Below are 8,844 nucleotides of genomic sequence, written 5' to 3'. Positions count from 1 at the left end.
TCTTTTACGATATAATAATACAGTATAATCATAATAAAATAATAAAAAATACTTATATATTAATAAATATATATTAAAATTTTGTATAATAAATATTAAATTTTTTTTATTATTATAAATTGAATTTAAAATATTTAAATATATATATAATTTTACTACAACTCTCTCATATTCTATTAACAAGTTCTCAATTGAAGTTTCAAATAATAAAGGAAATAGCAAAACCAACCCATGGTATGACAAAGATTATAAAAGTGCGAGGAGAGCAATTAAGGAAGTTGTTGATGAATCCCTTAAAATGGGTAAGATAAAAATATACAAAGCCCTAACTAAAAGGAAAAAGAGGCAGTACATTCGTAAAATACTAGAGAATCTCTTACACCTCTCTAAGGTAGCTCCTAAGAAATTTTGGAGACAAATTCTGACTAGGAAAACTAAAGATAATAATAAATTGCTTTACATGATTGGAATTCCTATCTTAAAAATCTTTATGAATCTCCAAATGTCATGGATAACTTTAAAACCCTGCTCACAACGAAAGAAGTTTTCTCATTAGAAGACATTGATTTTGAGATTAAACACCTAGTAAATGGGAAAGCTAAGGACATTGAAGGTTACCAGGCAGAAATTTTAAAAATTGGAAGTCTTGTCCTCATCCCCCACATCCACAATCTTTTCAATCAAGCAGTCAAGCAAGGGTTCCCTAAACCATGGACTCAAAGCCTCATTATCCCTATTTTTAAAAGTGGGGATACAAATAACCCCTCTAATTATCGGACAATTATGATCAGCCCTCTCTTAGCCAAGTTATACGATATTATTTTGGAAAAGAAGTTGAGCATATGGCTTGAAAGTGAAGGTAAGCGCGCTAAAGGCCAAGCGGATTTTAGAAGGCATCACTCAACAACAGACCACCTCGTTACACTTAGGATCATTGTGGAGGAATTTCATAATGATAAATCCAATCTCTTTTGTTGCTTTGTGGACTTTAGAAAGGCTTTCGATACGGTTCCTAGAAACAACCTTTGGAATAGATTAGAAGAGCTAAAGGTTCCTTTCGAGTTGAGAGCTACCGCTATAAGGTTATACGAGAATGTAATTGCCAAGCTAAAAAGCAACGAGGGGTGGTTGAAAGATATTAAATGTAATATCAGAGTTAAACAAGGTTGCCCCCTCTCCCCTACCCTATTTTGCATTTACATCGACAAGCTTGAAGGTTATTTAGAGGAAGCAGGATGTGTTGGCACGATCTTAGCTGGGATAGTCATCATCCTTCTTCTCTATGCTAACGATATTGTTCTTCTCACAAGGTGCCCATCTGATCTTGATAAGCAACTTAGGCTTCTTAAGGATTTATGCTCTACCATGGGTATGACTGTTAACACTGACAAAAAAAAAGTTATGATTATCAAATCCAAGAAGGACACTTAAACTAACTTTATGTATGACGCTAATAACTTGGAGGAAGTGTATTCTTACAAGTACCTAGGAATTGATATTCATCACAAACTCAACTGGAACTATAGCATTGAGAAAAGGATTATTGGGGGGTGGAAAGCTTATTTTGGACTTGAAAATAATTGTAAAACGGCAAACCTCATAATTTGGGATAAAAAGAAGTTCCTCTTTGAAACTTTAGTCACTCCTGTTATCTTATATGGATGTGAGGTCTGGGGTTGCAGCATCTCTAGAGAATCCTGGAGAAAGATTGAGCAAATCCAAAAGCGTTTTATAACATATAACCTGAAAATTAAAAGCAATACACCCTATCCTATTCTCCTTATAGAAGTAGGTCTTTCCCCTATCGAGAGCCTAGCTATGACTAGGCTTCTGTTGTACAAGCACAAACTCAATAACATAGGAGATCATAGACTTCCTAAGCTAGCTTTAAATTCCAGCCAAAACCACCTAAGGCTCAAGCGGGGGTGGTATAAAGACACGAGGGCCTAGTTAAACCATTGGGAGATCAACGAGAATGATGCATTGCAAAACATTAATAACATTAAAAATATTGTTACTTCTAAGTTCAAAGAAAAATGTGGTGTGAGAAAGATTTAGCAGCTAAAAGAAAATTAAGTTATTATAAGAAGGTCATCAACCCCACCCTAGAAGATCAAAAGTATCTCTCTGTTTTAACTAGCTCAAAGAAGAAAATTAATATAGTGAAGATTAGAACAAACTCTCATGAGCTCCATAGTGAAACAGGTCGTTGGGCAGTTTCTAAAACACCATGGATGGAAAGGATCTGCCATCTCTGTGAGAATAGGAACATCGAGGATGAAAACCACTTCCTCTTAGAGTGCCCCACGTACAACCACATTAGATCTCAGTTTCATAATCTTTGTCACAACACTGACCTTCCTAGCCTTTTACGATGTCAAAATTATAGTGAGCTCAGGAGGCTTCTCTCCAAGCTTTTTGAGCGTAGGAATGAAATCTTAAATCAAACTAAATAATTTGTTTTTTTAGGTCCGATAGATCAAAGTTTAGTCTCAGTGGACGTTAACCATCATCATCATCATCATCATCATCATATATATATATATATATATATATATATATATATATATATATATATTATTCTAATATTTTTATAGATTTATTTTTCAAAACCCAATAAAACTTAATTTTATAATAAATTAATTTAAAAATCAATGAAAAATCAAAATATCTCAAAATTTAGAGATTAGAATCTTTCTTTTTTCATTTAGGATGAGATTTAGAAAACTTTAAACGACATGGCACTTCCCAACGAATTCCATGATGGTTGCAGTGCCACGTGTCAAAAATACTTATATATTAATAATATATATTAAAATTTTGTATAATAAATATTAATTTTTTATTATAAATTGATTTTAAAACATTTAAATATAAAAAATATAAATTATTATTCTAATATTTTTATAGATTTATTTTTCAAAACCCAATAAAACTTAATTTTATGATAAATTAATTTAAAAACCAATGAAAAATCAAAATATCTCAAAATTTAGAGATTAAATTTTTTTTTTCTCATTTAAAATGAGATTTAAAAAACTTTATAGTGCAACACACTTCCTAGCAATGACACTCGATTTTTTATTTGGAGAGAGGAGAACGAAAATATACAAATCTTATTGGTGAAATCTGCCCAACCAAATCCATCCTAAGAACACATTCAATATAAATATAAAAATTATTTATAAATTCTATTTAAATTTTAAATTTTAAAAATTAATTTTATAATTACAACCCTATTTCTAAAGATATAAAATATATATATATATATATATGCCTCACATTTTACGCAAACTAACTAAACTTGTACGTAAGTTTAGTACGTAAATTAGTATCACAACGCCTGACATTGTACGTAAATTAGTATCACAACGCCTGACATTGTACGTAAATTAGTATCATACTAAAAGTTTGATTTGGAACAGGCAACTATTAAGCTATCAGAGGCTAACTATCGAACGCTTACAAGTGTTTAAGTTTTACGTTTCGTTTTGTTTCTTTTTTAAATCTTGATACATATTTAAAAAAAAAATTGTTTATAATAATGCTTGGAAAAATAGTAGAATCTGTTTCAAGGTAGATGATTAATATTAATATTTTAATGAAAAAGTGTTTGAGGATGATTAAATTTATTAATAATATATAGAATAATTTTTCCTACTATAATTTTTTATTTATATTTTTAAATTATATATATATATATATATATATTATAGAAAAATATTTTAAATATATATAAAATTAGCTATTTAATTAAGTATTAAATTGTTTGGATTTATAAATTATAATTAAATCAGTTTATATAAATATAGATATTTTCTTTTCTTTTAGATTTCAATATTTGAATTTTCAATGGTGGTTAATCATTAGGTTTACTTAAATTGCACTAAAAACCAACTATATAGTTTACTTCTGTATATTAAACTTTTGTGGATTTAAAATTTGGACAAATTAATTTATATAATATAATTTCAAAACATTTTATTTAATTTCTATTTTTTATAAAATAATTATTTAAATTATGAATCACATTTCAAATTAAGTTATTGAGCCTAGAGGCTTATTCTACAACCTAGTATGAAGGGATGTGTAAATTTATCTATCCATGTGTGCCTCTTTGAAATAAAATAAATAAATAAAAAGTATGTTCTAAATAGAAAAATAATGTCGGCTAAAATTAAAAAAATAATATGTTGTATAGAAATTAGAAGTAAAAAAATGTGTGAATCATACATTTAAACCTTATACTTTTCAAAAATATTTCAACAAAAGATTTAAATAAACTATTTGAAGATATATATATCTATATATAGAAAAAAAAAAAAAAATATATATATATATATATATATATATATATATATATAGATATAGATATATACAAGTTTTTATGAAAAAAAAAAGTTTTTATGATTAAATTTTTTATTTAGTCCTATATATATATATTTTATTTAGCATTCAAAAATACAATTTAAACAATGAAAAATAACACATCCTATTTTGCACTCTAAAAAAAATTGCACGTGAAGAAATTTGATCTCTCTCCGCTCATGTTAGATCCGTAATTAAGATGGATCTATGTTGGTTAATAATTAATTCATCATTATTTAATCCTATTTAAATAACATACTCAAATATTTATTAATATTAACCCATATGGATTTTTTATAGACCTAATGAATTGGACGTGCCATACAAGTGTAGAGAAGTGCTTGTTACGTTGTAAGGCATTTCCCTCTAAAAAGAACTCTCCTCTCAGATTACGTGTACATTCGTGTGCCCTTGATTTAGGTGTTAGATGATTAAAATAATTTGAGCCATCCGATTCATTCGACCGATATTAGTTACAAATTTAGTTATAAGACTCGCGACAAGGAAGAAGGCAAGAGGTATCTATCCAATCATCTTCATCCCAGGTTATGCCAATAATCCCAGGTTATGCCAATAAGCAAACAACAATGGCGTCAAAGGTGCTTATGTTCATCATCTTCATTTTTGATCTCATTGCTTTTAGCGTCGTAGTGGCTGCAGAGCACAGGAGGAGCACTGGATTCGTGACTCCCGGCGAGTACAATGAGGCAACTTTCTGCGTGTACAATTCAAACATATGTACTTGGTATAGATTCGGGGGGACCAATAAATCCCATGCTATCGGGTCATTAATGAACGGCGGGTGTATATGCCCACTGTTCGATTTTGCTAAGGCCGAAATCGAATGGTGGGCATATACACCCGCCCTTCATTAATGGCCCAATAGCATGGCAAATATGGCTCGCCTAGATTCGGGGCGTTTTTGTTTCTTCTAGTGAGTTAGTCTCTTTTCCTAGCCTTCACTAGGTGCCTGTGCTGCTAAAGTGTTCTCAAACCTGGCGGATCTCGCACATGGGAGATCATATTATTCTTTATTTGTTGGATAACATTCTTGATTTCCGAGGTGTGCTTCATAGCAGAGGCGGTGAGAAATTCCTACCATCAAAATAGAGGGGTAGATTTGGTATGGGTGACCTGTCTTGTGAGACGCTGAAAAAGGGGGTATTTGCTGTCGAAGCCGCTTTCATTGTATTTACTTTGATTCTAGCCCTCTTTTACTACACATGTTATACCAAGGCAAAACAAGATCATGGAAACCCTTTACCGAAGCAAACCCTCACCGAGTATTTGTACAGTGGAGATTTATTTCGTTTGTATTATGTCTTTAGGTAGAATTTTGTAGCCATTGAAATGATTGTTGTATTCTTCACCTTTTTCTTCAGTTTCTGCCAAGATCTATTGATTGTCAAAATGGATTGATGTCTTTCTAAAGGGAAATTATCATGAGGTTGTTGTGGGTACTTGTTCTTGTTGGACATATATATCTATATATATTTATAAAATGGATTGCAAATAAAAAAAAGACTCGCGATGCAACACGGTTAGATGGGCAGACAAAATTCACTTCTTTCTCAGAACCGATACTAAGTATGGGAAATCTTGGCCATTACCATTCACTTTACAATGTCAATCATTGTTCTGGGACAAGCGAATGTGGATCTGCAGATCAGGATGGGTATTTGTCTGATGGATTTGTTCATTCTTCCAACAATGCACGCGAGAGGAAGAAAGGTGCGTGTGGGGTCAAACCACATCCTTGGAAGCCAAAATTCTTCCTTCAATTCTCAATCTCACCGGTAGTATTTGTTGGCCTTTGGTAGATTTGGATTTGTTGTGATTGATTGATGGCTTGGTTTCATCAGTCGGGTTTTGTGGCTGTGTTATTGTTTGATTACAACCAACACATCACAAACCTATATGGCCTCTGGTTTGATATGGTCCTTAAGGTTGCATATCTCAGATTCCATAGTCATTTTTGTTTGAACTCTGCTTAGCAACCTAGATGCATACTCCAAGTTTAAATGATCTGTAATAATGTCTCTATTCAATGTGCCCAAAGGTTTCCTGGTTTAAATGCTCAGTATTACTGTCCATATTCATTGTGCCCTATATATCCTCTGTATTGAAGTCCATATTCAAATTGCCCAATGCATCCCATGTATTAATGTCCATGTGCAGTATACTCATGGATCCTCTTTTTTGTTATTATTTACAGTAACACTATATTTTTTTGGCCAGAGTTTGGGACTAATTTCCCTTCAATCCTGCTATCCAACTACCAGAAGAGAGGATTCCCAAGTTAGAGGTTAAATGAAATGTCCCAAGGTACCATTCCTTTGGGAACAAACTTTGGGTCAGTGATGGAACTGCTAAACCACAACCTAGCTGACACTCAATTCATCCTCTTAATCCATTGTTATGGATTTCCCAACTCCCACATGGGCTCTAAAGCTCTGGCTTCTCTTCGACAATAACCAGGCTGCAAAGCACCTCTCTTCTCTTCTTTCAATAGCCTTGATGGTTACAAAGGGATTTGCTTCTCTATGTGCAATAGTCCCCACTTTAGGTGTAAATCAGGCTATAAAACACCTTGTTGGGCTCTGAAAGTATTACCCTTGCATGTAATAATTGTGAGACACATGGTTTGTAGAGCATTATTTGTATAAAAAAATTTGTCAGTCCAGAAGTTGGCTTTAGTTGCAAGTCCTAGATTAATGTGATAACATCCTCGTTCACTCTGGTCTTTAATATCAGTGACAGTTTCTGTGCCATACCTTGTGGACCATCTTTGACTCTGCTATGCCCTGTGAGGTTCTGTGACCTGTGGTTATTTTTTATGTGATGTTATAAACTATCTAGACTATGGCATAACTCTATATTGGATTAAGTTCAACATTAATACTCCTCTCTTGCTTTTCTGCTTAGCCACTAGTATAAAGCACCTTGCTTCTTTTTATGCAATAAATCCTGCACTAGTGAGTTTTTTAAATATCTAAATCATGATTCCATGGCTGTTCGAGTTCTACCAATGGGGAACTCTGTCCTGCCATTTTTGAATCGACCCAAAACCTTAAAAAAATGAATGGATCTACGGAACTGTCTTTAATATTTTGTCAAATTCTAGCATAGTTTGCCAGAAATGAGGCATGTAATCCCCAAACTATCTGTAAAGTACTTCTATCAGTACAGTAATGAGATGATAAAGCTTTAGTTTATGTTCTTTTCATTTGGTTTCTTTACTTTTTTGTTAACTAGATATGGGTGTAAATGTGCAGGTGTTCCATGGTTGGAGGAAGAGCACAAGATGTCCTTGTATGGACTGGAGAAGCTTGGGAAGGGTGACCGGAGAGGGATATCCAAGAATTTTGTGACGACCAGAACACCTACACAAGTAGCCAACCATGCCCAGAAGTATTTTCTAAGGCAGATCAATCTTAATAAAAGAAAACGTTGATACAGTCTCTTTGATATGTGTCCTCATGATTCCCATATCAATATCTGATCATTCATTCATTCATCTTGGCCCTCAGATCTGGAACTAACCATTGTGTTTTATTATGGAAAGGAAATTTCTATTTTAACTAATTTTCTTCTGTTGCAGGTCACAAGCTCGCTTCACAGAGAAGACTCATTAGGAAACCTTTATGAATTTTCACCAAATCATTCGGCTTTGGGGGTATCACCTAATTTAGAACTATATTCATTTGGTGTTTCTCCAACTTTATCTCTAGGAAGATCCCTGCAACCAGTGGAACCAGTTCTTGAAGAGAAAGCAACCCATTATCGTCTCATGAACTCAAAAGAAGATACATCTAGTATGTCGAGTACTACTGATGCACCTGCCAAGGAAAAACCCCATAGCCAAGTAGTGCACCACAGAAGTTTCAGTTGTCGCTATGGCCAGAATTGGAGTTGATGACATCTAGTAATGCTAGTTCAAGTAAAGAAAATGGAATGAAGACAATGGTTGCTAGTATGCCTGTACACTGTGGGGAAAATACAGATTTGAGTCTTAGCATTGCACTTCCTTCAAGAAATACAAGTCTAAATTCCAATGGAAGCCTCAATAGCGCGATTAGAGTAGTCTGATATTACTGCATCTTAATAATTGACCTCTGAGATCATTGCACAACACATAATTATGTCAACTGATCCATAGTCAGAGTTGTTGTCCTCTTTCATTTAGATATATATATATATATATATATATATATATATATATATATAGATGCACAATTATGAACAGTGAACTTGTATATGTTTACTTCACTCTTGAGCATTATTGAATATATTGATGAACAAAAGCTATTCTGAAGTCTTACAACATTGCAATGTAGCTTGGTGGATCCATTTCAAATTCTTGGAAATAAATAGATATGTGTAGCTTCATTCCTGTTTTCTAACTTATGGTTTTGTATATTTGCATATCAATAAAAATTGAAGGGCTTAAGCATATTGATGAGAATTGAAGAACTT

The 8,844-nt window shown here is 32.7% G+C and overlaps 2 pseudogenes; both read left to right on the top strand.

Moving 5' to 3' along the window:
- The first annotated feature begins 4,955 nt into the window (after nt 1-4,955).
- On the top strand, nt 4,956-5,700 carry LOC149192421 (uncharacterized; annotated as a pseudogene).
- A 110-nt stretch (nt 5,701-5,810) lies between these two features.
- LOC149192420 (uncharacterized) lies at nt 5,811-8,457 on the top strand (annotated as a pseudogene).
- Nucleotides 8,458-8,844: the final 387 nt, after the last annotated feature.

Source organism: Pinus tabuliformis, chromosome 2_2 (assembly GCF_031772625.1).
Source record: "Pinus tabuliformis cultivar Carrire ecotype Pingquan chromosome 2_2, CPIR1, whole genome shotgun sequence".
In the NCBI taxonomy this organism is placed as follows: Eukaryota; Viridiplantae; Streptophyta; class Pinopsida; order Pinales; family Pinaceae; genus Pinus; species Pinus tabuliformis.
This window is presented reverse-complemented; position numbering and strand designations above follow the sequence as displayed.